The sequence below is a fragment of the Amblyomma maculatum genome, chromosome 8, assembly GCF_055883805.1.
Source record: "Amblyomma maculatum isolate TAMU_Amacu chromosome 8, ASM5588380v1, whole genome shotgun sequence".
In the NCBI taxonomy this organism is placed as follows: Eukaryota; Metazoa; Arthropoda; class Arachnida; order Ixodida; family Ixodidae; genus Amblyomma; species Amblyomma maculatum.
Window position 1 is genome coordinate 429674 of NC_139351.1, and position 13938 is coordinate 443611.

The 13938-nt window shown below is 47.1% G+C and overlaps 1 long non-coding RNA gene across 1 annotated transcript; it reads left to right on the plus strand.

Annotated features, from left to right (window-relative positions):
• Positions 1-1335: 1335 nt before the first annotated feature.
• On the plus strand, positions 1336-9622 carry LOC146180424 (uncharacterized). The gene is made up of 3 exons (XR_014700361.1): positions 1336-1409; positions 9101-9260; positions 9495-9622. It is a non-coding gene; the product is annotated as an uncharacterized LOC146180424 (long non-coding RNA).
• Positions 9623-13938: the final 4316 nt, after the last annotated feature.

Consider the following 13938-nt stretch of genomic DNA (forward strand, 5'->3'; position numbering starts at 1 on the left):
TTTGCTCTTGTAGTGCTTGCCCACATAAAACTGCAATACCTTATCTGTGGGGACTTGCATAATTAAAGGCAAGGACAGTACCACATCAAGGTAAAGCTCACTCATTGAAGAAATCTTTTTTTTTTTATTTGCAGTGTTGTTTATATGAATTTCCTATCTCAAATGAAAAAAATTCACACTAAGACTTATGCGAGTTTCTACAAGGTCAATATTTTTATTATAGATCGGTAGCCATCTCTTACATCATTTTCTTATTTCAGACTCAAAACAAAATAATTTTTCTGTGTTTATTTCTTCATGAAATTGGACCAAGCAAACGATTCTTCAAGTAAATAATTTCAATGTAAAACAGTCTCATTGAGATCAAAGCCAGTAATAAACATACTATTATCAGCATACATGATGAGCTGAACACTGTTGTCAATATGAATTATGTCATTTATGTACAAATTCAGCAAAAGTGTGCCTAATACTCTTCATTGAGGTACTAAACAATATATATAAAGGATGATTTGTTTTTGTTACTGTTCATCTGATTCCTTGAATGGGACTTGATTCAAATATTGCCAATACCTTTGTGAGTGCTGGTAATTAAAAAAAAAATATCTCTACAAACGTGTGCTCCATGCTCTAGCAGATTTCATAGAGTTCCCCGATAGAATATTGAGCTTTTATATTAGCATTTCATGACATGATAATTGGATGTGAAGCATGTTTGATGTTCACAAATGCATGCCATTTCCATAATTTCGACTCCCTTAATTGTACGAAATGTTGGCACAGAGCTGAACTGTTGCCATTGAATTGGACTCCAAATTGTTGACTGGGGGCCAATATCCAGTTGGAAATGGTCATTTCCGATTTTGATTTGGCCTCAACTGTTTTGTTAAACTTGCAACAAAGCCATATACTGGCGCGGTGCAATCCATCGCTACGTACGTGGTTCGGCTAGAGCAGCCCTTTAGACACAGTGACCAATGACAATTTTTATTTTAGAAACAGCCAACAAAAGTGAACTGAAAACATGGCAACTGCTCACCCCATACATGGTTACTATACAAAGGCACACTGCACTTGAACCTTGTCTAGGACGCCTAGCGCGTAGGATGCTTTCGTAAAAAAAAAAAAAAAAAAAAAAAAAAAAAAAAAAAACCCAACACGGCGTTGTACATGGCATTGAATCCAGGTGCGTACACTTCTGTCTTTTTCCTTGCTCTCGAGTTAAGTGATCCTTGGATGGCGACTATAACCTTCGAAATGTGATGCATTTATAAAAAAAAAAAATACACAGCGGCACAAAGCCGCGGTGTATATTGTAGCCTATCGCGAGGCCTAGTTTGTCGTCACTGCAGCACTGGAGAGAACGACGCTGGCCACGTGCTAGCTGCAGCAGCTGTGGAATGCACGAGGTAAGTGGGAATTAAGCAGTACAGTACTTTACGAAGCAATATTCAAGACGATTATGCAGTTGTTATATAAAATGTCGATACTTCCATTAACATCGCTGAACCAAGCCGCACCACACTGAGAATACTCTAGCTGTTAAGCCTGTTGTATGGGTTTAGTTAGCGTTCGTCGCGGCAGCAGAGTGACGCTTGCCACGTGTTCTGCAGCTGCTGCACGAAGACTCGGAAGAATGCGTGAGGGAAGCAGGTAATAAGCACTGTAGCACTTTATTAAATCAAATTTGACACGATTATGCATGCGTGTATTTACGTATAGCCTGGTAGGCCTAGCGCGCAAGTTATTTTGGTGGCCGCGGCGATTGATACGAAGCCACGTGCAACGTAGAGAGGGAAGAGGAGTACGGGATGTGCAGGTCTGCGGTCTGCCAGGAAACATTGGGGCGGCCCTGAAAAGGGCCGTTTGGATGCGCAGCGACGTGACGGCGTGGCGAACACAATGCCCTGCACTCGTCCGTGGCCCTTTGCCGCGCACCGTCAACAGTGGTGCACTACGTCGTACACAGTGCCTGGTTATATGCTGCCCTGGATGCTGTCGCGATGCTTCTACTGTAGACATTTACGAGGGTTGCGGCGATGATCTTGGAGAGCTGATCGATGCCGCGATCCCTGACATGGGCTGCTGCGTACAAAGAAAATCCTCGGCCTCTTCGCAGCATACAGGAAACGGTGCTGTAAAAGAGTAGAAAAAAGTTGCATTATGAACATAGCGATTTGATGAATGCGCAACATATTATAAAACCTTCGACAAAGAAATCTGTGTTCTTGTACCTCAATCAGGGTTGAGAATGCGCACGGCAGACGTGCGCCTCAGCATAGCACTCAGGCAGCGGTTAGTTGCCGACGGCGGATGTTTTCGTGGAGGTCTCCATAGCCGTGGCCGATTTTTTTTTTTTTTTTGAACACGAGGAGCGTCCATGCCACGAGCTGCTGCTGCACGAGGTCCTGGAAGCACGTGGGGAGAGACAAGCGACACAGCACTTATAAATAAGCAAAATTCGAGACAATTTTGCGCAATTTATACTTACCTTGACGGTGCTTGCGATCTCCCGCAGGTCGTCGCCATTATCAACGTCATTCCGCCCAACGTACAGCACGGATTGGCGTGCTGAAAGCGCATTGACGTAAACGCGCAGGCCCGCCATCGTCGAGCACGTCGGTGACCGAACGCGCCGGTGCCATGCAGCAGCGCGATCCACGAACCGAATGCCGGAATCGATTCGCGCGCGTTGCAGAGCGGGGGGCACCTAGCGATTCCCTAGAGCGTCTAGGGACGAAAAAAAACAAGCAAACCCAGTTTTTGACTACGTCACGTCCGGTTAAGCATCGAGCCCGACGCAAAAAACGTCACGCCAGGCCGCGGCGTGTCCACCAATCAGCGTTTGCAGCCGAGCTACCCCTAAACATATTCTAGGCACTATACCTAAACGCTTCTCTGCCGCGGGGAGCGCATCATGAGCGCCATCTTCCAGTCAAAAGCCTCAAACCAGGCGGCAAGAGGCCAAGAGTAACCTGCTGGCGGCGAGAGTAACGCGCCGCTCAATGTTGCCCATTCCGTCTGGACTGCATGCGGAGCACATGTCGCTACTGGCCACGGCTACGGTTGCATTCATTGGCATGTGCGTGTGATTGTTTTCCGCTGTGATTGCTTCGTTCCGATGTCGGACAGCTACCAAGCTTCCTCTAAACAACACTGTGCCGTTTACGGCTGCGCAAACAGCCAGACAAAAAGAAATGCGGCGAGGAAAGCGCTTTGCGCAGCTCATCGCGTTGTTCAAGAAGACTGTGGGTGCAACATGTTTCAGCTACAGAGTCTGTAATCCCATCAGGATGCTCGTACTCCTGATCTGTAAAAGAAAAGTAGAAGATCACTTTGGGACATTTATAATTACAAAGTACACTTTTTGTATACAGTGGCTGCAAAAAAAAAAAAAAAAAATGAGTACTCTGAAGAATTGATTGGTTTGGTTTGGTTTGTGGGGTTTAACGTCCCAAAGCAACTCAGACTATGAGAGACGCCGTAGTGGAGGACTCCGACCACCTGGGGTTCTTTAACGTGCACTGACATCGCACAGCACACGGGCGCCTTGCTTTTCGCCTCCATCGAAAACCCATGCACTTTGCTGCGAAACGGCAGCTGATTGCAAGGCGCTAGCGATGATAAGATGCTTATGGAGTGCAGATTGCGGACAGTGGTCTCTAGTTCTGCGCAATTAATACCGCTGTTCGCTATCTCTTTTTTCTTTCTTTGTGGGTGTGGGGTCAAGCATGCTCTGAACGAATATTTTCTGGTCAACGTTTTAAATTTGCCCGCATAGAAAATAAAGGGTTAACAGTGGTATTTGTCCGCGATCTGCGCTCCATAATTGCCGTATCACAGCCTGCAATCAGCTGCCGCTTTGCGGCAACGCTAGCAAGACGAGAGTTAGCGGAACCGCGGCGCCCTTTCTACTTTGTTTCCGACAGCGGCAACGCCCCAAGTGGGTTTCGAGGGCCATGCGCTCGCGTATTCCTGCTCATATTGCTCATGATAGTAGGTGCGTGTACTCTGGAAGCACCTGCATTAACCCCATCGGAAACCCCTGCGCGGGAGCGTGACACCCGTCGGCAGCCACGCCGCCGCATCGCCTTTTTGTTTGTGTGTAGTTCACTTTCCAAAGCGAGGACCACTGGTAGCATCTCTCTCCGGCAGTCTGTTGTCTTCTATCTCCCGTCTTTCTCGCTCATCGACCCAATCACACATCCAACTCACACTTTCAATGCGCGCAGCGGGTGACCCTAGCGATGGCACTGAACCTAACCAAACATTTGTGTCCCACCGCACCATTAACCTTCCCACTGCTTGACGGTAGCAAGAAAAATTGCTCAAGAGCGAGGCTTTCCTCGCTAGACGAATTGCGATACAGCCCACGCTATGTATGTCATCGCTTTATTAACTTCCAACGTAGTGATTCGGTACGTCCTTCAAATTACATTTGTTAGTTTGGGCTGTGTAAAATAAATTGCCCTGCCCGCACCGTCCGAGACACAACGGGCTCCTACTAATTACAGCTGGAAGTGAAGACATACATTGAGTACCGCTAGCTGATGCTCTCTGCTAGGCTTCAGAATGGCAAGAGCGTTATTTGCTTATTGGCAGCGACATGCATGTCGAATATTATACGCTGCAGGGAGATCATCCACTCTAGTGCACTCGCTTACATTTTTCTGAACGATAACGCGTAGGCAACAATCATCTGAAGTACTCAGTGTCACGGGCTTAAGATCACTAATTCTCTTGCTCGGCTTCCGTAAAAGTAGGGGTTAAACACGTCGTATTGGAGACGCCACCGAAATATGACCGCCGCAGCCCGGATCAAACCCGCGTCTTTAGGGTCAGCAGCTGAGTATCCGCGACATCTGTATCGGTCAAACGAGATGCAGAAAATGGTATAGAGTAAATAGCTATCGAAACGAAATAGTATAAGCAGTAATCTTACCTCCGACATTAATAAGCCGGGTTGGCTGGGGCCCCGTCGAGCACGACGGACGAGTGTCAACTGAATGCACAGAGGCCATCAAACAAAACAGCCCGTTTTTCATATATTCACACCAGCCAGTCTCCTTCAAAGTCTTGCGGAGCAAAATATGCTCGTACAAGCATTGTCGCGGAGATTGTTTCTCCCAAAACACGGCGAAAAGCGGCAAACAAGCGCAGAGAACAGCAACGCGACGAACTTCTCGCAGTCCAATATGGCGTCGCCCTCGTCCTTGCTACTGCTACCACCCCGTTTCAAAGGGGACGCTCCTATATTCCATCCATCCTTCCTACCGGGGATTTAAAAATGGCAGCGCCCCTGGAGGCTTTTTGAAAAGGTCTATAGAAAGGCACTGCGCTCCGTCCCTTTCGGGAGGTTTGCGGCGCTTAACTTAAAATGATTTGCAGAGATGAGCATTGTGAAAACAAAAGCCAAGTTTTGAAGATAAAATGAGAAAATACATGAAGTAAAGCAAAAATCACACTGTTTATTTTGTCAGTAATACAAGCGCACCTCAAAGCCTCAATACTTTGCGCGACAGCGGCTTGTTTTGGTAGAGTTTTGAAACTGCATTTTTATCCGTGACATCTAATGCATGGTTGGAAAAGAGTGGCTTGATGAAGTGTTTACATATGAGGTGTACAAAAGCCTTCCTTCACTGCAGCTTTCACATTTCAATACAGGCTTTGATCCAAACATTGCTCCAGAGGCCTCAAGAGAGCTTTTCGATTTGCTAACATTATCTCCACGTATTTCTTGAGGCGAGATGTGGCAGTCTCTCCGGACTAGCTGTATTAGGCCCCGCAGCAGAATTTTCATTGGCAATTAAGGGATGTGCTGCATTGCTGTGTGAAGTCTTGAGAGGCGACACTGCCGGTGTCGGACGCGGGAATATCACAGTCAACAGTCAGCGTTGTCTCCGGCACATTTTGCTGCGCTGAATGAACACCATTTCCAGATGTGCAATTTGACGCCGATTTTACTGGTGAAGATTCGCGTTTCCCTTTCGCAATGTTTCTCTCTTCGCGGCTTCAACGGTGCTGGCCTGAGGTAGGAGGGGTAAGGGGAAACACGCTTGGTACAGTACCTGGCTTAAGCATGCGCCTCTTGGTATCTTCGCGAAAGTCTCCGTCAAGGAAATGAAGACTGCAGACAGCTGAGTAATTCGATGTATCATTTGGCTGCCAGTTCTTCCTCAAAATTACTTTCAGCCACCGTTCCCTCAGCGTTAGTTCCACAGGTATCTCGTGAAATGACACTCCAGGTTGCTTCTTTCTCTGGCTCGACGTGCCAAAACGGCACGCAACAGTACCGCATGACTAGTTGGGTAACGCTTCCACTGAGGTTATAAAACCGAGCACTAAAGCGGCAAAACACATGCGTTAAAGTAGCAGGTGGGGCTCCGAGAAAAACAACGATCAAAACAGCAGTGCTCCTTCCGAACGGGCTACCCAAAGACTGCGCGGGTGTGCGGGCGCCGCCGGATGGATGGATGGATGGATGAAATATAGGAGCGTCCCCTTTGAAACGGGGTGGTAGCAGTAACGATCATGCTCATTTTTCTCCCTATATCCTAATTATTGATTTAGAATGGTTAACTATACCATCATTCTATTTATCAAATTTTTGTTCCTACATTACTAACATTATGTCACTTCTCTGCTTTTAAGCCACCAATCTTCCAGTCGTTTTTTGCTAGTTTCCATCGCCGGTTTATTCAACCGGCCACTGTTATATCTAAACCCCAGAGCTTCAGGAACAGTGATTGCGCCTGCACCAACTTCCGGATGGATACCATTACATTCGAGTATAATATGATCAATTGTTTCACTGGAGTTTCCACATACTGCACATGCGTCATCTCCATTGTTAAATTTCTTTTTGTAGCTGCGTGTTCTAAGGCACCCTGATCTAGCTTCAAAAAGTAAGGCACTGACTCTTGAGTTATCAAAGAAATCTTCCTTCCTGATCTGCATTTTCCACTTTCGGTATAATTCCACACTCTGTTTCTTTTCCATCGAATTTATCCAATTTTTACCTTCTGTGTTTTTCACCTGTTGCTTAATGCTGTTTATTTCTCCGTCCTTGTGACTAGCATACTTACTAGTTAGTTTCCTAGTTCTTTTCCTTCTTTGTGATTCAACGCTTTTTAAGTACAGGTATTTAAACACTTTAGCCGCCCATCCGTTACTGTCCAATTTCCTCAAGCGTTCCTCATGTAGTATTTTACTCGGAGCTTCCCGTACTTCGAAAGATGCCCAGCCCATATCTCCCTGTACCGCCCCATTTGTATTTTTGCCGTGGGCACCTAGTGCTAATCGTCCAACGGATCTCTGATTTATTTCTAATGTCGACTGTACCTCTGATTTTAGGCACAAAACCGCATTTCCGAAAGTAAGTCCGGGCACCATAATTCCTTTCCAAATACCCCTCAAAACCTCATACCTATTGTATCCCCACAATGCTTTATGCTTCATTGTCCCGGCATTCCTTCGCCCTTTGGCCTTAAGTGATTGCTCATGCTTTCCAATGTATGGCAATCCTTCGTTTACCCATACCCCCAGGTGTTTATATTCTGCTACTCTAGGTATTTCAAGGCCTTGTATTTTAAGACCCTGATTAGTTGAGCCGTTGAAAATCATCAGACCCGACTTAACTGCGCTGAAACTGAAGCCTAGAGCGTCCCCTTCGTCTCCGCAATACTTAACTAGAGTTTGCAATTCTTCCAGACTCTCAGCTAGCAGCACAATATCGTCTGCATACATCAAACAAGGGAGGCGCTGCTCTACCGCCTTTCCACGTAATCTATATGACAGATTAAAACCTAGGTTACTGTCTTGTATCCTCCGTTCCAGGTTTATCATATAAAGCATGAACAGCACCGGTGATAGAGGACAGCCTTGTCTTAATCATTTGCATACTTTGATATCCTCCGTACTTCTTATCCCTTCCCACGTAATTTCTACTTTGTTATCCCGGTATATTTCCTGTAGGAACTCTATTATCGCATAACCGATGCCTTCTTCTTTTAATATGTTCCACAGGAGTTCCCTGCTAACGTTGTCGTACGCCCCGTTTATGTCCAGGAAGGCCAAATACAAAGGTCTATTTTCCACTCTAGATGTTTCGATGCATAGTGAATAGTGTCATAACAGAGGATAGTGGATGGATGGATGGATGGATGGATGGATGGATGGATGGATGGATGGATGGATGGATGGATGGATGGATGGATGGATGGATGGATGGATGGATGGATGGATGGATGGATGGATGGATGGATGGATGGAATATAGGAGCGTCCCCTTTGAAACGGAGTGGTAGCAGTAGCTATCATGCTCATTTTTCTCCCTGTATCTTAATGATTGATTTAGAATGGTTATCTAAACCATCATTCTACTTATTAAATTTTTGTTCCTACAATACTAAGATTATGTCACTGATCTGCTTTTAAGATAGTGTCAGAACAGAGCGCCGCTCTGTGGCGGCGGCGCGCGTAAACAGGAGAGGGTATGAAGGGGGGCTCGGTGCTGACGCGAAGGCATCTCAAAGTAAAGGAGGCGCTGGCTTCGGCCTCGCGTACTGCTGTTCGTGAAGCGGCATGCTGTGATATTCCCATGCGTTCTCTTGGTTACAGATAGCACCGTCTCCGACCTGTGGACTCTGCGACGCTAGTTCTGCAATGCGCGTCAGCCCGCCCTTGTCGATAGAACATGCCTGCAGTATGTTGCAAGTAACTGGTGTGGTCAGCATGCCATGTACTTACTTGCATTTCTCGAAATTTATACGAGTCACTGCCTTTGGATCATCCGAAAGTACGTATACAATCGGACAGAGGTGTACAGCGCAAGTTACGCAACACATGGGATGCGAAAAAACATGGAATCTCGCTGTCATTTTTATCGTTGTCCTCGACTTCGACACCACTATTTAGTAGCAGTCGTAAACTTTAATCACCTGGAAATACCAGTATAAAAAGGCCGGTTGGAGCCTGTAATTTGTACGAAATTGCCTCTCTATCCTGGATTTCAAGAGGTCGGTTATTGTATCCGGAGCGCAATTGTTTTGCCATTTTCGTTGCCTTTATCGGATGTACAATTCGGTGTCGAATTGATGCAGGAAGCTTGGCCCAGGTAATCAATTATGAAGCTCTGGGGCGGTAGCCAGCCCGGGACTAACCGGAAAATAGAACCTCAACCGGGAAGGCCAGCTATTCATCACAGCTCTCAAGCGACTCGCTGCCGGCCTACTGGACTAGTCATGCAAGCGTGGAACCCAGGTATATTTTCAAGTAAACTTCTGTACTTAGGAGTGCCGGGAGGTACAACGCCCGCGCAAAGAAAAAATGCTCTCCACATCTCCCGACGCAGTCCTGCCTCTAGTTTTGCTCCTAAAGTTAAAGGCTCGAAGCGCAAGCTGTGAAATTTCTGCACAGTATTTATCTTCCAAGTGCGCTAGCTCTAGACAGTTCTTGTTGTGTCGAATTCCTGTAGTTTTTTTTTTTTTTTTTCAGAAAACATCCCACGCCATCCTATTCGATCGACGTTATTTCTACTTGCCCTGTTGTGCTTATCATATGGTAGACAAGCATGTAGATTAGTGTCAAAACAATAAATAAACAGTGCTGCGTTCGTGATTCCATCTTTGTCCAGTCATTGCCCTTGCGACTAGTTGCAGCATGCACCAATAACAAAGCCACAAAGGACGAGGAGAGGACAGGACAAAGCGCCTTGTCCTGTCCCCTCCTCGTCCTTTGTGGTTTTTAGCGCTTTGCTTTGTTGACAGATAATACCTCAGTAATCTGCGATTTTCTGATGACATTGCCTTGCTAAGTAACTCAGGGGATGAATTGAGAAGAATGATTGATGACCTAGACAGGAAAAGTAACAATGAAGGCTTGAAAATCAATATGCAGAAGACTAAGGTAATGTTCAATAACCTAGGGAAGGAACAGCAGTTTACGTTAGGTAGCGAAGCACTGGAAGTAGTAGGCGAATATATCTATTTAGAACAGGTAGTAACCGTAGATACGGACCATGAAAGGGAAATAACAAGGAGAATAAGACTGGGATGGAGCGCATTTGGAAGCAGCTTACCGGTATCGCTCAAGACGAAAGTATACAACAGTTGCATCTTACCTGTACTCACCTATGGGGCTGAAACGTGGAGGCTAACCAAGAGGGTTCTACTTAAGTTGAGGACAACGCAGAGGGCTGTGGAGCGAAAAATGGTAGGGATAATGTTAAGAGATAGGAAACGTGCAGAGTGGGTGAGAGAAATAAGTCACTGACATTCTAGTGGAAATCAAGAAGAAATGAGCATGGGCAGGACATGTAGTGCAAAGAAAGGATAACTGATGGTCACTTAGGGCAGCAAACTGGATTCCAAGGGAAGGAAAACGTAGCAGGGGACGGCAGAAAATTGGTCGGCGGATGAGATTAAGAAGTTCGCAGGGGTCAAGTGGATGCAGCTCGCACAGGACCGGGTTAATTGAATAAATATGGTAGAGGCCTTTGCCTTGCAGTGGGTATAGTCAGGCTGAGGATGATGATGATATATATTAGGGATGTACAAGTATTCAAAATTTAGAATACGAATTCAATATGTTTATTTCATTCAAAAAACCTGTCCTTACATTCGAAAATTACTGCATACACTAAAAATTTTCCAAGTTGGCAATGCCTGACAAAGTGGGGTGATGCTACATTCACACCAAATCGGTCTAGGGGCAGAGCCTCCGCTTTTCACGTGACCAATGACGTCATGATATCGGCAAAAAACACATAAAAAAAAGCTTTGCTCCGGCGCGGCGACTGCGTGGAAAGCGTCGCCGAGGTAAGTCGCCTGCTTCAGCTTTAGAGCCATAACGGCCGCTTGTGTACCCTGCACTCGTTGTAGCTAGCCGGGAACTTAAAATTCCTTATGCTAGCATAAGCAGTCTTTCCAGCTATTTATTCACATTTTTTTTTTGTGCAAATCTTCGCCGAAAGAGCGCGCGAATCTTGTTCAGTTTCACACTATAATATAGCTGTGGCAACAGCTTAGAGATATTGTTCTTGAACGATACCTTTAATTGTGATCATTCGAACCGCGCATTTGCGGAGCTACGCCGATCATCAAAATTATAGGCTTACCGATCTATAGCTGCATATTGCGCAACTCAATTCTATGCAGCTAATAAAATGGCACATTTTTAGCTGGCATGGCGTTTCGTCGGCACTTACCTCGATCATGCACAGAACCTTCATGATGAGGTCGTCATTGAATTCACCAACTGGCACATATATACATCCATTTTACTCTATATGTATAAAATGTATATATCCATTGTGGGGCCCCACAGCCCCTTTTAGCGTTTCGAACCGCGCGCGCTTTTTTCTGTTTGTGTTGGTGTCCGCCCGGGCAGCGCGAGTACGCATGAGCGAGCTGCCCGGAGCGGGGGCGGCATGTTATCGGCGCGAGACAGAGGGTAGATAAGCGCGTTGGAAGCAGGGCTCGGGGCTTTTTTTCGTCGGGCGGCCGGCCAGAGAAGGGCGGCGTGGCAGCGTCCCAAGCCGGCGGGATGTACACGGACGACGGAGCGGAGTCCTGCGAGGCGAAGACGGAAGCGGCGCCTTCAAGGAAGCCTTAGGAGTGTTAGCGTGAGTGCTGCCACGCGAGTAGCAATGTTTTTGTACCGTGATCAACGCTTTGGCCCTATTACTCGCCCTATCCGCGCCGCAGTGTGTTTTGTGTTGTCTCGGTGAAGCCCTGACCCATGTTCCGTTTTATTCCGCATAGTCTATTGTCGCGAACTTCGACGGCATGTTTCCAGCGCAGTTTTGACCAGTGCTGTTTCTTTTCTATTTTATACTTTTCTGTTGATCCGGAATAAACCGGTGTTTTTAAGAAAGACTTGGTTTTCACTCGTCGGGCGAGACCATCGCTCGCGAACCCGTATTCTAGAAGGCGGAGCCTTCATTTGGCGCCCAACGTGATTTCTACTCGAGCTTTGGCTTGCCCCGCGAGTGTACCAATTTGAGGTTCATGCAGTTTCGTGCGTAGCGATGTCAGACTTACCGGGTGCAAGCGCCCAGTTAACGGAGACAGTTCGGCCTCCCACACGGGCGGGTTCCGAGCATGAGCACTCGGTAGACAGGAAAAGCAAACCGTCGGACATTTGTAGCGGAATTCTTGGCCTCCTGAACGAGCTACTGGAATCAAAGGCACATTTCAGAGAAATGGTAGGAAGCGAGGCAGTTTCGTTAACGCCCACTCCCTTGTATCGCGATAATCAGCTGCGGCTGAATTTGGCCGTGCCAAGGTTTGAAGGATACGCCGATAAGAAATCTGTGTGCGATTTTCTGTATGAAATAGACGATTATCAGATGGCAATGGCAATTTCGGACAGCGCTCTGGTCACGCGTGTGCTTCCCGTAGCTTTGGTAGGTTCCGCGGCAACCTGGAGGCGTAGACAGCGGCCGTTCACAACAAAGCAGGATTTTATAGACCGTTTTCGAGAAGAGTTTTTGCCGCCTGACTATGACATCCGTATGAAAGACGAGCTTTGCACCAGGACGCAAGGCGAAAGCGAGGGTTTGCTAGAGTTTTTGCGCAGTTTTAAAGAGCTGCATGAGCGGGCAGATCCTGCAGTTCCGGAACCAGAGAAGGTGGCTCATGCCATACATCGGTGCCATCCAAGGTACCAGCCATATCTCCGGCGTCGCCAGTTCGCGGACTTCGATGACATGGCTAGAGAAGCCCTACAAACACTCGGTGAGTGCAGTCCCGTCAACTTCTTTTGAGGAAAGCCAACCAGACAAGACCCCGCTGGTCTTGGTCAAAATGGCCGGACTGGAGCTTCCAGCCCTTTTAGACACAGGGTCTACAGTGTCAGTCTTCGGCGATCAGGTGAAAAATTCCTGCGAGACAAAATGTGTCCGGTTGGGGAGTGTAAACACTAACCTTCGTATGGCGTCGACTCACATAGTACCCGCAACCTCAGCAGCCCGCCTAACAGTTGCTATAAATGGTCGAAAGATTAGACAGCGTTTCTTACACCTTCCCGGACTATCCTGGCCAGTCATACTAGGCCGTAACTTCATAGTGAAGGCAGGAATCGTTATAGATCTCAGTAAGGGAACCTACCGGTATGGCACCGGTACAGAAGCATTTCAGTTCAAAACTAAGGCCGCTGAGCCACAGTCACAGTTGCTTGCCACGAACGGCCATTCGGCCAATATCACAGGCTGTGGTATTCTAACCGTTTTGAATTCCTTCACGGGGCCACCAGCGGAAAAAAGCAGAATCGAGACAATGCTCAGGCCTTTTGCAGCAATGTTCACGGAGGCGCCGGGGAAGGCCAACGTACTAACCCACAGGATTGACACCGGCGATGCTCGTCCTATCAGATTCAATCCAAGGCCCTTGAGTGTCCACAAGCGAGCGCTGCTGGATGGGGCCCTCGACGAAATGGTGGCTACCGGTGCGGTGAGACCATCAAAAAGCCCCTGGGCGTTTCCTGTTGTTCTCGCGCCTAAGAAGGATGGAACAGCACGGTTGTGTGTCTATTATCGACGTCTGAATGCTGTGACAGTGCGAGACTCTTACCCTTTCCCGTCTGTTGACTCTGTCATGTACTCACTTGGGTCAGCAAAATTTTTTACAACTCTTGACTGCAGTAGGGGATTTCTGCAAATCCCGATTGACCACTGCGACATTGAGAAAACGGCTTTCACTTGCCACCGGGGACTGTTCGAATTTGTGCGCTTGCCTTTCGGGTTGTGCAATTCACCTGCTACTTTTCAACGGGTGATGGATATTGTGCTCGGAGACGCTAAATTTAACTACGCTATGGCCTACATGGATGACGTAGTAGTGTTCTCAGAAAGCTTAGAAGAGCACCTCCGTCATCTAACGAATGTCCTTCAACGAATGCAGAAGGCGGGCATCACCATTAACCCCGGCAAGGTTCAGTT